General features: G+C 41.2%; 1 long non-coding RNA gene across 1 annotated transcript in view; it reads right to left on the bottom strand.

Moving 5' to 3' along the window:
• Positions 1-4,953: 4,953 nt before the first annotated feature.
• The window catches only part of LOC148050296 (uncharacterized), a 28,151-nt gene continuing 12,942 nt past the window's right edge, over positions 4,954-20,162 (bottom strand). The window contains exons 2-3 of the long non-coding RNA XR_015701209.1: positions 5,536-5,641; positions 4,954-5,364 (exon numbers count right to left, since the gene is read on the bottom strand). This is a non-coding gene — a long non-coding RNA (uncharacterized LOC148050296). The remainder of the gene's footprint in view (positions 5,365-5,535; positions 5,642-20,162) is intronic.

Here is a 20,162-nt window from a genome sequence, read left to right as displayed (position 1 = left end):
CAATCCAGATATTTTTAACAGCATACACAACATGGAATAGCTTTAATGTCAGCTATAATTTATTATTACTTACATATAAAATGGTCATGTTTTAACTGGCACACAGAAATGGCAATGATTCTTCTTCCCAACGATTAACTCCAGTAGCTTAATTTATAAAATGCACCATGAAGATACTCCTGAAGTTGAATCTTCTATTAATTTGGACCACAACTGCGAAGTGTACACTAGATTAATCAGTGAGGGACATATCTGGAAAAGCCCAGGGATTTAGCTAAACAGTTCTGATATACTTTAAGTCTTTGAAAAAAAAAGTCTCTCTCCTGTGAGACACCCTAATTCTTCCTGCTTCAGACTATGATAAAAAGGAAGAATAAGCATGCCTTCTTTCTGCAACAGTATTTACATAAATAATCATCCACATTCTGACTGAAGTTGAGAGAATTGCATTTTGGGTAAATATTTTGCCCTTGAAAGGGAGTCTGCTGGCAGTGTGTAAGGAATTGTACAGACCAAGCAGCAAACAACATGAAATCCTTCAGAGCTCTTCCAAAGTGCCCACGGATGCAGACATACAAACTAAAAGCAGTCGGGGAGGCTCTCACATGTACTCAGCACCAATTCAGAGCCCTTTCAGGTCCCTTCCCAGCAAGGAAGCCTTCAGTGCTCAGGATTAAGTCCTACACTGAGCTTCATGGTCAGCCATAGATGTGCTGCTCTTTTCCCTCCTCAGCCCCAGATTCCACCCCCACCCCAGGACGGTCTCCAGTGCCTGCAAATTTCCAGATGAACCTGGATATAGGCCTAGCCCTTTCTCTTGGAACAGAGATTCAATTAAATCCTACTTTCCAAAATGATCTGTGCACTCATCTGTGTGTAACTGCCTCACCTGTGCTACAAATAACACCTGAAATTGAAAAAGATCATGAGTGATATTCTTGGCAGCGTTAATCACACTGCTTTATTGACATCAACTTGTATTATACTGATCTACACCATCTGGTCCCAAATCTAATTTGCTTTTCACTGTCTACTTGCCAGCAGTTTACTTTCAATATTTTTCTGAGCTGGTGGAATGAGAAAAGGCTGGTCTGCTTCATTTTTAATTTGTAGTCCGGCCGCCTCCTGTCAACTTCATTTCTGTGAGTCCTGCCTAGCGTACACTTGCTGTATTTCTGATGCAATCAAGACTTATTTCTTCCAGTTAAAAAAAACTAACATTAAAAATAAGTAACTCTACATTTTCACAGACCAGACCTTCATATTATGTTTAAAAGAAAAGGATAACATCCCAAAGGTCTAGCATGAGACAATTTCCATCCCCCCGATCTTGGCAGCTATAGGTTGTATTTAACTTTGACCAAGCATGCTGGCTTCCGTATGCGAGACAGATGTTATCTGATGCGACCCTTGACACCACTAACATTATCTGTGGGTTGAACCTTATGGAACAGGTTGGATATCCAGGCATCAGGGATCCATTTCTGAATCACTGTCCCATGAATCCACCACTGAAACGGTCTCTGGCATCAGGAGTCTGTGCACAGTTCCCTTCTGTTCATTTTCCAGTGTTATTTCAAAGCTATGAGACCAGTATTAGTTACTGGAGTGCCAAATTAATGCCTGCCAGTTTATCAGCCCAGAAGAAATTCTATCCATTTTCTGTCAAACACAACAGACAGTTTAGAAAATGGTTCATGTGAAATATTAATATTCCTTACATGTGAAGTACTAGGATTAGGTTCTTCTACACGTATCTGAAGAGATTACAATATATTAAAAACTCAATTTCTTTCAGCATTTCTTTACCAAAAAACCCACAAACCTTCCATTTATAGATTTTATAATTGCTAAATCTAGAAACATGTAGACCTGTTTTTCAAGGTTAACTCAACCTCCTTCTTATGAATCTCCATCTTCTTTTGGCTACAGTTATGTGAGATGACAAGTTTATGATCCTCGGTGTATTCCAACTCTCCTTCTGTAGGATATTATTAGCCCCTTTGTTAGCCGAGTCTTTCCTGTCAAAATGAGCTCATAAGATTTTAAGGAAACTGGATCATCTTTATTAAAATGAGTTAAAATCACAGGAGCAACCCAAGGAGGGGATCCATAGTAAGGAGCTGGGGACAGCAACCTCTTTAGCTCACACGCTCCAGCAGAAGAATGAATGTAGAAAATGGGTCATTTTGTAGGTTTTTCAGAGCACTTCCAGCCTTCTACTTGCATGGGATCATTTCCAGTTTGCCACAGCCTACCAAGCCAACATGGTAGACATGATGTACAGTATAATTTGACTTTGCAATACCGTTTTAATGATACAAGTGCTTAAGCTGGGCATGTAAATGCTTCCCAAGGATTAAGATGTCAGGATCGGTACTCTAGGTCACACATTCAATTCTAAGCACCTCTGTACTGTTTCACTCTGTGGTGTATTGACCCCGGACACTGTTGCAGCCAGGGAGATTGAAAGCATGGCTTGTACTTTTCCCAGTGTGTCAAACACACAGGGCTGTCTTCACATAGGGCATCCCATTTTACCTTTAAAAGCGGTGCACAGTAACTCAAGGATCACTTCCTCACTTTTGGCAAAGCAATCAGTTACAGGGCTGGCCAACACACAATTCATCTTAGCAGTATGTGGAGTGCTTGAAATGGGAGAGGAAGGTGGGTAGATGGGTTAGACAAGATCTGAATGAACTATCAGATTAAAAACAGCCTGTGGAGACACACAGGTCAGCCTATCCTGTATTTCCAGCAGGCACTGGAGCCTGCAGGGTATAGCAGTGGGTAGGAAAGGGCATGCCCATACTACCCTTAAAACACATCTGTCTTCAGGACTGAGAAAGGACATTAAACCTGGTCCAGCAACAATTGTAAGTCTCCCACCTGCTGCTGAGGTGATGTTGTGCAGGCAAGACAAGCCATAAACAACCTCCTTTAAGGCAAATCAAAACAGGAGATGAAATCAGGGGCTGTGAAATCCTGTCTGAAGATCCTCTCTCTCTCCAAAAGAGCATTGACAGACTACCTAGCTCAGGCATCTAGGCATGACAGCATGAATAGGCTCCTTGGTCTGTACCTCACCTGCTCAGCTAGCAACATCACTTTTAACTTAACACCAGTTCTGTGGAACATATCCTACAGTAATAGAACCTGATAAGTGGGATCATTGACTTTAGTTTGCCTTCAACTCAATTATTCATGCCCCAGCTAAAATAATTCCAAATCTTTGGACCATCTACTAATTGAGCATTACCCAATAAACTCTGACCCTATTACACAGCCCCCTAAGGAAATTTATTTCTGACAGCATTTTAAAACCATCTATGTACTGCTTTTAGCCTTTAAGTTTAGAGACCAAAATGAAGCCTTTCCAAGACTACAGGGTATATGCTGCCGTGATTTGAGGTGAAGACTTAAGCGTTGCAGAGAAAAGCAGGTCAAAAATCAGATGTCAGAAAGGGAAAGGAAACACTTCCAGGGAAATCAAAAGCCAACACTGAGCAGCAATGAAGTGAAACTGCCCTATCAGTTTTTTCTTGGCCTAGCTGAATCAACTGTACCCTGAACAAGTATATAGCAACTATTGTGTAAATCAAACCTAACATAAAAATTCAGTTCTCCTGAATAATTAGCAACCTGATTAATTATCACCTCTATCCAGCAAGTACTTAAACAGCTGAGCAATCCCATTAACCTCCCTAGGACTACACAGATTGACATGAGGTGAACGTTGCTAGACCTTGTTGCAAAGTGAGGATTTTGCAACTAAGTCTGTAGGTTATCTATCCATCTTCCTAGGCTCTCGATCTTGTGAATATATGGGCGCCCACCTATCTCTATGCTAGAGTATTGCCCTTCCAGTCAAATAGAATAGATGTCCCTCTGTGTCCAAGTGAGGAAGAAAGGAAGAAAAAGTGGATGAAGGAAAAACATGTGGCTGAAAAGATCTCAGCTACTCAAGAGGTTTATCCAGCAGCAAGGAAGATCTATGGTCTTTATATGCCTCTCCTAGAGGCAAGATTTCATTTTTAGATTAAAAACTTCAACACCCACTTGCTGTATGTGAACAGCAAGTTTCTCCTGTGGCTAAAATTGATAGGATGCCATATGCTATAAAAGGTTAAGACCAGTACTATTGTAATCCTTGGCCACAACTTTCATTTCCTTAATTTGCTGACACAGGGTAATGTAGGGCTGTGCTGTATGAGAGAATACTAAACAATCCGAGTTACAAATTTTCTCTGAATGTCTAAGTTGACCTTTGAAGCTTTCAATAAAAATATAATTTAAAGAGGGGGAAAAATTGCTAACATGGAAATGGAATTACAGGAACTGGACCAAATTCATTCCTTTGACTTGGTATCCGCTCATGTTTGATGTCAGCTATATAATTATACATCACAGCTTGAGTAAAAAAAAAAATATTTTGCTCCATGCTAAAAGCAGGCCACATACAAATGGTTTATTAACTGGAAAGCAATTGACAGCACTAAAGTGTTTGGGGATAAGCACAATCATAACACTTCGTTAACTATCTGAGCATCCTCCCTTTCACACACAGGCCTGATTTCTCATTTAGGGCTGTTTTACATTACTCTAGGAGCACAAAGGGAATTTTGAGGGCCATTTTTATTTACATCTACCCTAGGATGCCATGCATTGCTAGAGAGGTGAAACGTGGCTTTTGTGTACATAACAACCTGGCCTGTGGTATTTTAACAGAGAAAATCTTCAAGAGGAGCTGCCAGCACAAATGAGAAGCGCTCCCTCCAGTCCGACAGCCTGTCTTCACAAAAGCAGAGCAGCAGAGGTTTCCAAACTAGAGATTAAATATGCCACATAACAGGTAAGTATGGCTATTAATATTCTCCAGAGATGCCGGAGCAGACAGTAGTTGACATGGGTACGCTTCCTCCAAATCCCTGTCAATTAGCGGTGCTGCTTCAAGCACAAGGCGTGCGTGAAATAAGGTCAGAAAGAACAGGGGAAAACAAAGAAGCCAGTCTTGTGGCCCTTGCGATAAATGTGACAAAAGAGAGGCCCCATTTTGCTTTTACATCAGTCAAGAGGGAGCAGGAAGAAGAAAAGTGATGTTAATTCCTTGGCAGGAAAAAGCTGAGGCCACACGAGTTTTCTTGCAGGGAAATCAGGTTTCTGCTCATTCAGGGAAAACCCGTGAGTCAGGATGTTGCTGGATGAACCACGTAATAGGTAAAAGCATCCACTGGCCTCAACAGGGAACAAACAGCTTGAGAGCCAATATCCCAATCTCTTCCTCTGAGCTCTTTAGTAAAGGCTGAATATGCTCTGCTTGATTTTCATGACAAATTTTGCTACTGTTCTCCAGTAAGAACACAACTAGAAAGGGAAAGAAACCCACATTGGACATAATACAAGCAAGGGTGGAAGCAACGGTGGATTCATTGATCCAAAGCAGCAGTTAATACTTGTATTCAGTTGTTCCCATGCAGAAAGGACCTGCCTTTACAGCAAAAAGTATCTCTGTATTAGCAAAGACTACTGTCTTACCTGCTCAAATCCTGATGTTTGTCAAGCTTTCCTCTTGGACCACTGGTTATAAGACCCAGGACCACTCTTCTACTGTTTGGAGATATTTTCTCTCAAATCCAGCCTGCTGCAGAAGCAATAGAGAAAACATGACTCTGAGCAAAATACTCACAGACATCCTTAATATTTGGCTTATACAGCAGTCCACATTTTGTCACCTTTCCCTGACACCACAAGATGCACGCAGTAGCACTCAGTTACAGCGGGTCAAGGTACAACACCACAAACTCTCCATGCACTCAAACTGGATGCCATACACATGCAGCTCCCCCAAATCCTCCCAGGTCTGCAGTGATATATGGCAAGACAGTTTTTTAAAAGCGCTGCCATAGTACTTAAATGCTCCACAACTTGTTGTAGCAAGTCCAGCCTTTTATGTTCCAATGGTAGTTAATTTTCTAAAGGTCAAATTTTATGTGTTTATTTTAACTGGTACACTGCCCAATACAGAGACACAGCTATATTAATAGTTTACAAATTAAATGCTCAGCTCATTCTAGAAAACCATACAGAGTTTTGCTCTAATTCATCCAGAGAGTGACATTTCATCCCAGAAAAGGCCAGGGCAGCATCCCAGCACAGAACATCTGGTTGGCTAACACAATGGAGCACAGCACCTGCAAACATGCTCAGTGTTTTCTTTGTAACTATTTGTCCCCCATCCGCGTAAAAATATGTTTTTAGGCTGTTAAAATTCATTCCTTGCCAGGGGAGTCTGGTGTGATAATGCAGCCTGTTTGTCTTGGAAAGTCCTCATTTCTGGCTAAGCCAAAATTTCTGGAAGGTGAAAGGGGGAAGAGTAGGTTTTCTTCCCTCTTTTTCCTCTCTACATTTTTTTCCCCCCCTAGTTTTTGCAGCTTTAGACATTGTGCTGAGTGTCTAGTGGGATCAGACTGAGCCAAACAGCACGGTTAAGAAAGAACAGAGATGGATTGCAGCAAAGTCTGTGGTTTAAAATCTATCATCCAGGGGCTAAGAAAGCACAAACAAACTAATAAAAGCAGAAAATTATGAAATCCTGGCCTTAAAGCCAAGCAAAATTTCTTAATTTAGGGCTCTCCTAATAGCTGAAACTGCCACCAAGTTGGCTCTGGGGGACAATCCCTCCTCCTGCCAGATCCTTCCTTTGGAAGAGAGAAACTCCAGGATCCCAGCCAGCCTAAGGTGTTAGTGGGGGAAGGAGGTTTCAGGAGGAATAAGGCTGGGGAATGAAAAAAGTCTTATAAAAAGTCCTGCCAAAAGGGAGGTGCAGAATTATAACTGAAAGTTCAATATATATTGGGTAGGCTTCAGTCTGTTGGCCAAATTCTCCACCAGCACATATAGGCTGCAAAAATACAACAGGACTGACCACTGAAAAATCCACCCAGTGGCCTGGAAGGAGCTTCCAAGAGGCCCAGACCTGGCTAGCATTGATATGTCACATTCTTGGAAGCAAGGGACACACAAGGTGGGGAGAAAGGGACAGCAAGGGGGTTGGATGAGCCAGCTGCTGTTACTGCTTCACTGCTGGCAGCTCCTGGCCACATCCCTTCACGGTCACAGCAGCCAAAGGCCAGTTTCAATCAGCTCTTCCTTAGTTTTATTTCCTGAGTTGTAAGAAGAACTTTATAAATGAAGAAATAACGAAGAAATAAATCCCATTCCCCCCCCCCCCCCGTGGTTTTTTTTTTTAAATATATGACATGGATTTCATCTGAGAAAAGACAACAGCATGGTGAGGATACCAGTGTCCGACAGCTTCCCAATGTGTCATTCTCAAACTGAGAGACCATGCCCAAGAGGCCATTTCCCCTCCTACCCTGCTGCTTTAATTAACCTCTAGGAGTTGCTGACACTTTGTACCACTGAACACCTGAGTCAGTGGTGGCACAATGAGATTTTGTTATAAAAGGACATTTAGGGGAATAAAACACGACACAGAATTTTCCTCCTGGCTCAGCCACTCACTTGCTGTGTGGCCTTCAGCAAGTCAGTTCGCCCCTTCATACCATAATGTCAATCCAGTTGAAAAATTGGGTGAGAAATAGAAATCCCATTGAAAACCAGATGCTACATTTTAGTTGAGATTCTTCTTAATAAGCAGTTACTCATGTATGTTAAATAGGACAGCAATTTTAAGGTACACAGAAGGTAAGCTTAGCATAGCCTTCACTCAAGAAGAATCCAGCTTATAAGAGCTGTTGAACAAGAGCTCAGGTTCAAGATGCCCGTGTGGTAATAGGGAGGCATGACCCCTCTCTGCTTGTACACATGCAGTAAGTCTGGACACCCCTCTGGTAAGGCCATACAACATCTGTGTCTCCCTGGAGGAAAAGGACTGTCTTGGAGACCAGGACCTGCACAGATGACCATTAGAGCAGGAAAGAGCATTCACTAAACCACAGCATGTAGTAAGAAAGCTTTAGGAGCAGCTCATCATTTTCCTTCTTACAGCCCATTATAAAGTCATTCTCCCTATCAGCAGTAAGGTTTATTCTACTATTTCACAGGACATGAAGAATGTTTCCTTCCATAGCTTTTAGTTCCTTGTAACCTCCCTCCGACCCAGTCACACATCCTATTTTTTTTACATATTTTTCAGGAGATAAAGAACAAATCCCAGCACTTATGATTAAGAAAAATCTAACAGAAATTGATCACTCTGGGCACACCAAATTCTGACATGACTTGCATTAAAGGGGAATTCGTGGACTCCATTACCTTCAGGAGAATTCACGTTCACACAGATTAGATTCAATTCAGATTTTCACCTTCTGGATTCTCTCACTTGCTCTGTTGATGTCTTTAACAAGAGCTAAGGATTATTATTGCCATTTTCAGTCCGCGTAGATAATTTGGAAGCCTGTGGGTTGTATCAATCACGTGAAAGATAAATACATGAGTAATCAAACCATACTAGTCTGCCAAAGTTAATCACACTTCTGGGACTGCATCTGGCTTTCTCCTTTTCTCTATTTTATGCAGTCTCGCTTACCTCGCACCCCCAACACAGAAGCTGAGCCACATATGAATGACCCGTGTATACATGTACATCTGCCACACAGAGGGGTGGGTAGAGCTCCTTGCACCTAGCTGTAACTCAGCAAAGCATCCATCCCATGGTTTCAGTTCATGGCATGGCATTGTCTGCGCTTTGTGTTGGGAGCATGAGCTCTTCTATGTGGATGGAAGACGAAACAGATTTCCAAGTGAGCGCTTACTTGGGTTGCCAAATGTCACTTGAAATTAGATTCATACTGCAAATTGCAAAGACTTCACATCTCACTAGCCTGTCTTAAGCACTCTTCTAAATAATTGTAGATAAAACAAGGCATCATCAGAGCAAAGTGCCAAATGAGTTGTGACATGCATCTTCAATTAAAAATAGCAGTAATTGAAATGTGTTTAGCTCCACTGAAATATTCTGGGTTGGCAGCCTTCAGGAGAGATTCAGCATGGGCAATGAAAGAGCTTATAGTCACTAAATTCCTACATCCTTCCTAATGTGCTTTAAACTTACCCTAACAAACCATATTGTTAAAAACAACGAGAAGATCCATTTAACACAGTCCTTGGACATCCCACAGAGACTGCTGTCCAGAGTGTCCATTAAAGAGGGCAAGGACAGAAGAATTGCCCTTTTAGCCTTCTTTGTAACCTCTTTCTTTGTCTTGCCCCTGCTATCTTCCATTCTTCCCTTCCCCTCATCCCCAAGCGGCAGGAGGAACTGACTTTTCAATTTCCAGCTCCTTCCTGACCATATCTGCTGTTTGTCAAGCACAGGCATTAAAGTGTAGCACTCCTTTGTTTTACTCCAGCGAACATGTTTTGGAGGCCTTATATGAAAGGTAAGTACATGTGTGCATAATACAGTCATTTTTCATAGCAAGAAAGACATCATAATTGAATAACATAAATCAGATATCATTAATTATACAGACAGATTCCCCAAACTACTGGCTGAAAGAAAGATGAAGGGAAAAAATAGTTATCCCTATAACAGAAATGAGTTAATGATGTATATTTCCTTCTTTTAACATTTTTCAAATTAGAAGTTTGGACAGAATTACTTTTGACCTGTAATTGAACCACCCTCTACTTCCCAGGGACAGAAAACTTAGTTAAGGATTTCTCTCTGCTTCTTCCTCATATTGTGAGAAAGCCAACAAGTCCTGGTCACCCCAGGACTTTACACATTACAATACAGATACAGAAAAAAATTGACTTTTCCTGATTGCATTTGCAATCCAAGAAAACTGGAATAAAAGAAAGCAAATGTCATTAAAATAGCTTGTACAAAACACAGTCTAGAGATGTGATGAGGGGCGTAAATTTAAGAGCATCCACTCTCACTGGTATCATTTTGGTGAACTGACTGTATTTTAACTATTGAGCTATGCCATAAAGTATGCCACACAAGGGAAAAAAAATCACTAGCTGAGCAGATAAAGATAGATTTACATACAGTTCCAAATACTATGATAAATATTTAGATGAGTGACTATAGTGTTATAGCATAATAAAAACACAGATTTTAGGCTAATGTAAATGTATATATATCTCTTCACTGCAATACTACTATCTACAGATCCTTAAGCAGATAGACTCTACAGGTATTTTTCATGATGCACCTAGGTGTGGGCTTCAGCAAACAGTCAACATGCAGCTTTGAGTTTCAAAATTCCCCCAACCTGCATTATGTCTTCCACTTGTGATTTTAGTTTTCAGTCTCCCAGCCAGAATAAAATGAGCCAAACATTTAAATGTAAACTCCTCAAGATGCCTCATCTCTGTTATTTTCCAGTGAGGTGTGGAAAATAATAAACTCCTGTCTCTACTGGAGCCATATGGAGAGAGAAATCTTTCATATCCCAGACCTCAGGCAAAGCCACCAGACCAAGCTGGAATTACTAACAAAATCCATGAGCCAGGAGACAAGGTGGGGCAAGAAGATCAGAGCCCTCAATGTTCACTTTGATTCACCCTGTCTAAGGTGAAAATTTACTTCCCCTGATGCGTTGGACACAAGCATTAGCAGATACTTTGGCATTACTGGGACAACAGCATTTTGAGGTCTCCACAGCTGCAGGAGGTCCTCATGAAAGGATTTGTCTCCCAGAGCAAATGTAATGATCTTAATAGACTTTAATGCAGTGAGGAAGAAGTTCATGACCAGCACAGGTGGTGTTAGGGGATTTCTGTTAAAGATTCATTTAGGAGGTGACTGGGGAATGGCAAATAGCATACATATCCATATATCTCCATACAAGACAGAAATGGAACAAGGATGGAAGATGGAAAAGCAGAAGTCCCTGACACATTATTGGTGTGCTCAGTGTTTCCCAATGGATTCATTCTGTTAAATCTTTTTGCTTATACCTCCTAAGTGACCAGTGCACACATTGGGGTACTCCCATGATGGCCAGCCCAAGATGAGACACTTAGAGGTGGCCAAAATCCTGCAACAGCAACCGAGGCAACTTCCGTCAGCCAGGAAAAGAATAACGTGCATGTCCTTGGCCTTCTCATCCCTATCTCCTAGACTCCCAGTCTCCACCTCCAGTGCTTGATTTGGTCCTGGAAAATCCTGTGATGATGCACGAATCCATTGAGACATAATCCCTCCACCACTTTCTTCATGGTAAGAGACAGATTTGCACATAAAATGGTCAGAAATCACCACACAGACATAAGGACACGAGCAGGTCCATTGAAATCCAGTTATGTGATGTGCAAGCTAATAATGTTAATTCCTCCTATGTTCCTCACTAATGCAGAACATTTATCACTAATAGTGTAATAATAACGAATTCCACTGGCTGCAGAAACATTGGAGTGGCACAGATGGAAAAAATATCTTCTTTTCCCCCAGGCTTGTTACACCTGCAAATATACCAAATTTTAAAACAATGATGATTATACTAGGTCCTAAAAGACATTTTTCTGATTCCATCTGCACAAAGAATGAAGCACTGAACAGGAAATTCACAGTGCTCCATTTCCAATGGCACAGAAAAAAATATTAAATAGACCAAACAGTGAAATACTACCCAAGCCTGTCATTTGACCAGTAGGGAATGCTGATATTTGCAGTGATCCTTCAGGTCTGAGCTTTCTAGCCCACTCGTATCACATTCCTCCTAAACTCTCTGCCTTGTTCCCTCCAGCTAAAAGGGCAGTTGCTAATCTATTTATGCAGGGCTGACAATGAAGGCAACCAGATCATACTCAGAGAGAAAACAGCAAAGGGCTTTTCAGCTCAAAGACCCAATATGGTGTCTTGGATGCTGTTGGAAGGCATATGCAGCACTGGCTGTATTTACAGAGCTGCTGAGTGTTGATGGGTGGCTTCCTCCTGAACGCAAGCCAAGCATCATGGGCATCTGCTATTAGGCAAGTGAGCAGAGGATCCCAACGGGGCTCTTGTCAGGTTGAACAGTACACACAGTTTATTCTTCCTGCAGCCTCTGAGGGTGGTTACTGGATGCTGAAAGGCCCTACTGAGCTGAGGGTACCCACAGAAAAGGGGGAAGGAGAAGAGAGCATGAGGCTCTGCTCCCTGTGCACTGCTATTTCAGGCAGGGCTTTAAATCTTTCCATGCCTCCGTCTGTTTGTAAAGTCAAGATGATACTGTATGTTTCAGAGAGGTCCAAGGAAGCCACTAGTGCCTGCAACTTTGATAAGCTCTTTTGACAGCAGGTGCAGAGTAATATAACTCACCTTCTACAACCGTCTTGAAGTTCCTACATAGCATGTCCACATAAAATACATTTAATCCTGCATTTTGATATTTCAGTATAAAGGAATGAAACCCTAAATAGAACAGAAGTGCAGGACCAATGGGTACCTCCAGTTGCCAACAAAACTAAACTGCAGCAGGCACCTGGGAAGCCCAGAGGGAATTTCATGGTTGGGAACATGAAATGCAATTTCTACTTAAGTCAACCAGTAGATCCCTCTGGTCACAGGGATTACTGGCATGGGGCCGATGTCACTGACACACAATCAACACACCACATTCCCATCCACATGCCCAAAGCCATTTCCAAATAGAAATTACTGTGTGTTGTGCTGCAGGGATACGAGAAGGGAAACAAATAATGACTCTTTCAGGCCTTCTGAGGACAACAGAACAATTGTTAGCCAGTTGTAAAAACATTGGACCAGTTCTGAGGGGTTTTCCCCCCCCTTACACTTGGTAACTCAGTAGTCCAAGCAAAAACTTAATTGCACACTGGGCTCATACACATGGCTATCACAACAAAACAGGGAAGTTGCATGCAAGTCAGCAGCTCTGTAGCTAACCTCCAAACCGCATACCCACGTTATCACATATAAGGCTTTTGGCATGAAACTGGTTTTTAAGAAATTGGATTGTTAACATTTCAAAATCCTCTAAAGAAACCAGGAAAATAAGCAAGTTTAAAAAAAATAGTGGTGAATTTTGATCGGTTTTGCAGGTGTGAAGAAAACATAACTCAGAAGAAAAACCCCTCAGCAATGAATAAACCCCAGGCTGATACAGAGGAAAGCAAAAGGAAGCTTACTACAGTGATGAAAACTTTCCTGCAACTCCAGGAAAGGGCTTCAAATCTCTTAAGAGGAAGTTCTCTGCCCAGATTTCTCAGACCTACTCAGGTAGTTCTGTTAAACACTGTTTTAATACTTCCAAGTCCAACCTCCACCAGAATTTGACAAAACAGGCAGTATTCAAGGCATTAAGAAATAAAAAAGGAAAAAACATTGACACATTGACTGAGGTTTTCCAAGACCTCAAGAACAAAACCAGAAGTGAACAAAAAGCCCCAATTCTTATCTCCTAAAGAACTACAATTGATCATTAGTAGCAAAGAATTAAATAACGAATAAAGAACACCTAGAATATTCTTAAAATGAGTGTTCCAGCCAGGGGTAATATAGAATATTCTAGGATTACTGTGCTGTGTATGGGAACAGATTAAGTAGATTCATTTACTCTAAGGCCAGCAGAAGCAGCCTATTTAGGCTAGAAAGCTAAATGTCATTGCCAGTCATTAGAGTTTCTGCAGCCACATGTCTAAGCTGCTTTCAGGAACAGACTTTTGCTTCAGCACCTCTTCAAAATTCACTTTGGGTTGGAGTTTTTGAATGTTTCACCAAACATAAGAAATAATTGACTCTAGTTAAAACGTGAGCCCGCCTCTGCTTAAGCTGACATTGCAGCTAGGAATGAAGAAGACACTATGTTTTCTTTTTATTTGAATCCATTCAGCCATCCCAAATGAAAAAGAGTCCAAGGAGAAAAAAAAAAAATCAGTCTTTATGAAAGATGTTTGAGTGTCTAGATTACATCTAAAGCTAGTCTCACTCTCACTTCCCATCGGGCATTACTGAAACATCCCTAGCTTTACGAGGTATCGACATTTTAGCTCGTTAGTATTATTTAATACTGCAAAGTCAGCAAGGGCTTTAACACTAGCTCAAACCACAGAACATAAATAAGCAACTTGCAGCTCATTTTAAGGGCTGGGTGGAGTCCTTTCCTTTTCATCCCCAGCACCTCTCCCTATCCACTGCTGCCATGAACAGGGAAAAGGAGTGCTTGGGATGGATTGCAGAATTTAGATTTATGCAACAAGCACCCATAACAGGGAGCAAGACTGCTAATCTCTCCCTCTGGCCCACCGAGCCTCGAACAGAAACACCAGGAACCAGAGGCTCCTCGTTCTTACAGGGGAAAAAAAAAAACCAAAAACTTTTTAAATTGAGTCAATCTTCACTTGTCTTGGCCATTTTTTTCCCATTGCAGCCCTTTTACAAACTCAACCTTGTGGCTAACCAGAACCAGTCAAGCAATTACACTTCAAATGTCTCTTGAAATCCACCTCCCTGGTAACCCAATAGTTCCCACTACTGACCTTCTAGAAAGAAAATTGATGTACTTGTGCTTCCCCAAGGAAGTATATAACAGAGAAGGCAATGGGTCATTTCAATCCACCGCTTCTCATTCTGCATTTTGTTTCTGGAGCTAATTTTCCACCACACAATTAATATCAACAGATACCGGGACTTTCTTAATACCACCTTTCTTCACCCAAGCAAAGCGTTCATGTAGAGAATATGTATGCAGTACACAAATGTAGTATTACCAGTCCCACTGTATTAGCCCATGACTTATTTCACCATGTGGTTCCAAGCTCTAGTTAAAGTGCTGCTGATGTCTCACCAAAAGATTAACCGGTTGCTATTATGACACTAAGCCAGAGGCACTTGTCTAAATAGCGATTTTTTTTTTTTTTAACCTCACAAAACAGTTATCTTTTCTCCATTTTTTTTTTCTGAATTTTGGACTTAATCCCTTTGATCTTCATAAGGGTCTGTTGGCCAATGTTAAACTTGGCAAGCTGTTTGTGGAACAATATACTAGCCCAAAAATTTGACATGAGAGAACTGGACCTAGGAAGGCAAACCACTCTCCAATGATCAAAACTAACCCATATTTGCACTGTGAAAATAAAAAGAATCAAAGTGTTTGATACAGACAAACAGCATCTATAATTCACTAGCTAGGTCAAGGAGGACACATTCGCTGAAGAAAATCTCAGAAAAATGTTCATCTCATGTCAGATCTTGTCTATAAGAGAACCAATAAGTAATTAGATTTTTTTCCAGCAGCCAAAGGGGACATCAGATTCTTCTCTTTTTAGCTTCTAAAAAATCAGTATTCTTCCATTGATGCTGGAGCTGTTCCCACTGTGACACGTACCATACTCAGCCAACATGTCAACAAGTGCGACACAGCAGCTGCTAACATAATTTTATCTGTTATCTTTTCCTTCAAGAAATCTCAGTCTGTCTTTGTTTGCCCATCTGCTTAAAAAAACCCAACACAATCAACACCTGCCACAAGAGCATCCCAAACATTGCTCATTTTCTATGTTCCTGAGTGAAGACCTGCCTGGAATTTGAAGGACAAGCTTCATCTTTACACTGCTGCTCCACAGTTAACCCTAACCCCATCTCCAGCCCAAGCACAGCAGATGTGAAATACTATAGAAAGTACCTATGAAAGTGGTCAACAAAAAACACTGAACATGCCTTCCATCCTACACAGACTTCAGCTCCAAAAAGGCTGCTCCTGCAACACCTAAAACAGGGTTACTATTTCAGCTACTGCAAGAAACAGCTTGGGTCTTGACATAAATTCCTCTGTTTCAGAGAGGATAAATAGAGAGAATGATCCCAGAACAACTATATCAGCAGGTTGCAGCTGTGAGAAGGAAGATATCATCTAGTCGGACCCCCACTGTACTTCCCTCAGCTGTGCTTGTTTATTTGGGCTCTGCTGAGAGATAAGAAGTCAAGTTTAAATGTATACTTGTTGTATATAACCATAATAAAATGGGCCAAGCTATTTCCCTGTGGTTCAGGCCAGCAATCAGTTCCTAGCATATCATATTCCCATCCATATCCTCCAGACATTTTATTGGCTGGTCTATTCCATATTATGCATTTCAGAAAATGGAAGGGATTGAGGACTACAGTGTTAATGGAAGGTGCATGGCACAGAGTTTCATGGCATCAATTGGAAAGGCTCTAGGAATGGCCCAGGTTCTTTGATGGAGCTGAGTTTACTTTCAATGTGGTACAGTGCTGTGCGATTCAGACTTGGAAAATGACACCTATGAAACACTAGGATGAAGAGACAGGGGTTACTTGCTCTGCAAGACATTCAGTTTTACAATGTTTTTATTAGGGAGATGGGAGTTGGAAGTCTCAAGGACAAATCCCTCATGCAAAAAGGCACACTTCTATCCAAGCGAGGACAGCATCATCAAGGATGCACCTGGTTTCTCAAAGGGGCCCAGATAAGTTATTTCATTACTTTCTGCCTCAACTCAGAGGCTGGAACTGTGGACATACATGTGCATATACAGGAAAGGAGAATTTTTTTGTTGTTGATTAGTGTTTGCAGAGCCCTTTCAGATCCCACAGAAAAGGTGCTCCAGATTTGTAAAAGTCCTAAAGACCCAACCACACAACAAACAGGAACAGCACGTGAAGAAGCACCATCTTAGAGCACATTGCTTACCAACCACTCCTAAACAAACCCATCACAGGAAAAACAAGCAAAAAAATGCTCTAAGCAAAGATGGATTTGAAGTTCAGCTTCAGCAGAGATAAGCTGTTCTGCCCAGCTTTCACAGCTACTGAATACAAACTTCTCTTGGATTCAGTTCCCTGTAAAACATCAAGCCATAATTTCAATCAGATGCAATGACTTTTGTAAAGGTTCACAGCTTTCTGTAGGAGGAAATGGATTCAAAAGAGATGCTCAGATTCCATTGGCCTCCATAATTTTGATACAATTAGAGATGTTGAGAAGCCGATTGTCCCTTTTTCCTCCCCCTCTTTCTCTCTTTGTAGACTCAGAGAAGCATAATCCTGAATTGATAGCTTCTCCAAATGCTCGGGCTATGATTTATCAGTCCAGAAAGCTGCAGTGGAGAAGTAATTGCATTAGCACTGCCACTGATAAATAGTGCTTTCTTCAGACTTACGAGCCACTGAGGGCTAATTACTCCTCAGATTCCAGATTCCGTTTGGCTTTAATCACAGGGTGAATCATCTCCTTCCAAACATGGCAGATATTAATGGCAGCACATTTATCCTAATTAATCTTCCATGGGGAAGGCCTTTTCTTTTAATTAAAGACACGAAAATGTGCAAAAATGACAAAAGAGCAGGTGGCCAAGTAAGGACCAGAATCAAAGCACCTCGGAGGATGGTGAGGATTGTTTTCACAAGGAGATAACATAATGAGCCATATTCATCCTTGGCATCTGGATTTTGACCTTATTAAGCTGACACATAGAGACAAATTCATCTTCAACACTTCAGCTAAGGGAAAGTGGTGTTGATGAAGGAATGGAGGACCCACTTCTAGCATCTTTGGCTTTGTGGCTTAGCCATTAGTACTCAAGCCCCCGCCCTGAGAGAGCTACAGCTCAGTAATGATGATATGCAAAAGCCAGAAAATCAACACGTTATTTGGCTACAGAAACCTCCTGCTGCCATCTGTCTAAACATAAGACAAAGAACAAACACTAGAGCTCAAGACATGGTAGAATCAAAATTTCCATCAAATCTAAGCAAAAGTAATGTTTCCCTAAATGCTCACTAGTTCCTAAGAGATATTCTTAAACCTATCAAACCAATTAATAGGATATATTATATCAGCTCTTATAAAGCTTGCTACTGGGAACATTGTTCACAAATACAGGCTCTCTCACAAATACAGTCACTCTGCTGTGAACTAGATGCTGAGAATACGAGTTTCTTTCAAAGGCAAGCTTCACATAGGTTTTCTGTGGGCAACATGCAAAGCATGTTCTGTGAAATATATGTCTCTGAATAACTGAAGATCCTGTCCAGGTTATAATGTTTTGCAGCATCAAGAATTCCTTTAGATTCACCTCTAATTTAAGTGAATCTATGCTTATGGCACAAAACCCTCTTTGGGCAGACATAACTTTTCCTATCCTGTATCTCAGAGACAGGCTGTGGAAGAAAAAAAAAATCAAGAGTAGCAAAAAAAAGTCAAGAGTAGCAAGAACAACTCATCAGTCAGCCTTATTACAATATTTGGAGTCAGTTGTCAGATTGCTTACCACCCCTGTATGGTCAGTTGATAAATATTCAGCTAAGGTCTGAACAGTGGGGTTACAAAGAGGCAATTATTCTCACAATGCGAACAGATAAGATGGTTGGATAACATTTTCTTTGAGATTTTTCATAGTATATTTAACTCAGATGCTGTTTTGTTCTCAGTATCTCCAGTAATTGCAAAGAGACCCTTACACAGCGCTGTCCCCAAGGATTTTACCTACATTTGTACCTTATGGCTTCCTTAAGCAAAAGGCCATTTGGGCTGCATGAGCATGTACTGCTCTTTTAGTTTACAAAGAGCAGAAAACCCTGTTCAAAGACCCTCTGAAAGGAGACCAAGATGCAAAACAGTTCTCGCCCTGACCTAGCATATTTTAAATATCACAGCTTTAGTCTAACCTGATGGTTATGTGGTGTTCCCAAGCACTGAGGAAATGTACCTACTGGTACATTAAGTGAGACTGCAGTCGATACTTCTAAAGTGCCTGTTTATGCTGCAGCAGAGAGCTGATAAACAGCCTTGCTTCTGGTTTCTCTTAATTTAGAATTCATTACATCTCTCTTTCCATGAAAGATAAACCAATAGCTGCCCTTGACAGCTGTTTTCTTTGGGGTCATTCTCTCTATCCACCCATCTACTCTTTCTTCAGGGGGTTTTGCTCACTGTAATGCTAACTCTATCAATTTCATTCAATTCTTCCAACACAATCTACAGGGACTGAGGAGGACAGCAAAGCCAAATGCATTTAACCATTTGGGTACCAGGCATCAGTGTGAATTATGATAGTTAAAGGAACTGCAAGCCACAGCAAGAGCTCTATCACAATAAGGAGCATGAATAAATGAGAAGCTTACGCCAAAAGGTGAGACACTCAGCAGTATGCCAGCTGGATTGACTTGAGATGCTTTATTTTGGTTCAGCTAGTATTGCACCTGCCTGCAAACTCTGCCAGGGTCTCAGCTGGAGATTCAGTTGTGTTAGTGTGCCAGGTATACACACAGGGCACATCCAGCCTTTTTAGAGCAATGATTACTTTCCAGGGCTCTGATTTATACTCAGAAAAGGACAGATATAACTGCTTGAAGAGCATGAGAATCCACCATTAGATCAATGGTTCATGTAGCTCAGTGTCATTTCTCCAACAGCAGCCATAGGAGATGCTATTTACAGAATATGAAGCCTACATGATCCCTTCCTCAGCATATTCCTCCAACACCCACAGCCATTGCACAAGGGATGTTAAAGAGAACATCCCTGCCTACTCCCTTTAGTATCCATTCAGAGACAAGTTATTTGTGAAATTATCTTTTCCTTTCCAAGCATACTGATGTTATTTTAAAAGCTCCTCCAGTTACTGTCTGCCTGAAGAAAGCTGCTCAGGTCGTATGCTTATGAAGGAAGGCAAAGATGAGCCTGGAGAACGACAAGGGCAATGGATGACAAGCAGCTTAAACTATACCATCCTCACTAGTAATTCAGGAGCATAGTAAAACATTTCCCAGTGCCCAAAGTCTGAAAAACCAACCTGACCCTGTACAGAGGGTTCCCAGGGGCCTGCGGAGGATTTAATGCCTTCATTCCTATGGTGGCACCACAGAGCTAAAACATTTAGACTATAAACACCTCAAAGAGGAAGCAGAGGCAGTAACTTTCATATTGCCCCGTGAAAAACACAGTGATGTCCTTGGTAGAACTTTTCATGGTACTGTAAGAACATAATGACTCCTCATTTTAGGAGAAGCATGTACTATCCATAGGTTTTCCACATTATTCATTCCTCAGCCACCTCTTCAACATCACAAAAGATGGGATGCAGAAGAAACCCCAAATTATTTTTTTCTGTTCACAGGTGAGCTCATTTCTGCTCATATGCTGTGATCAGCATTTGCTCACTGAAGCTATAAGATCTTCTATCTGAAAAACCCATGGTTAACAAGAGGTAATCTGTGATAAATT

This window comes from Nipponia nippon, unplaced genomic scaffold (genome assembly GCF_047370975.1).
Source record: "Nipponia nippon isolate SJK-2023a ecotype South Korea unplaced genomic scaffold, ASM4737097v1 scaffold_9, whole genome shotgun sequence".
NCBI lineage: Eukaryota > Metazoa > Chordata > Aves > Pelecaniformes > Threskiornithidae > Nipponia > Nipponia nippon.
The sequence above is the reverse complement of the archived record's forward strand: the minus strand, read 5'-3'. Positions and strand labels throughout refer to the sequence as shown.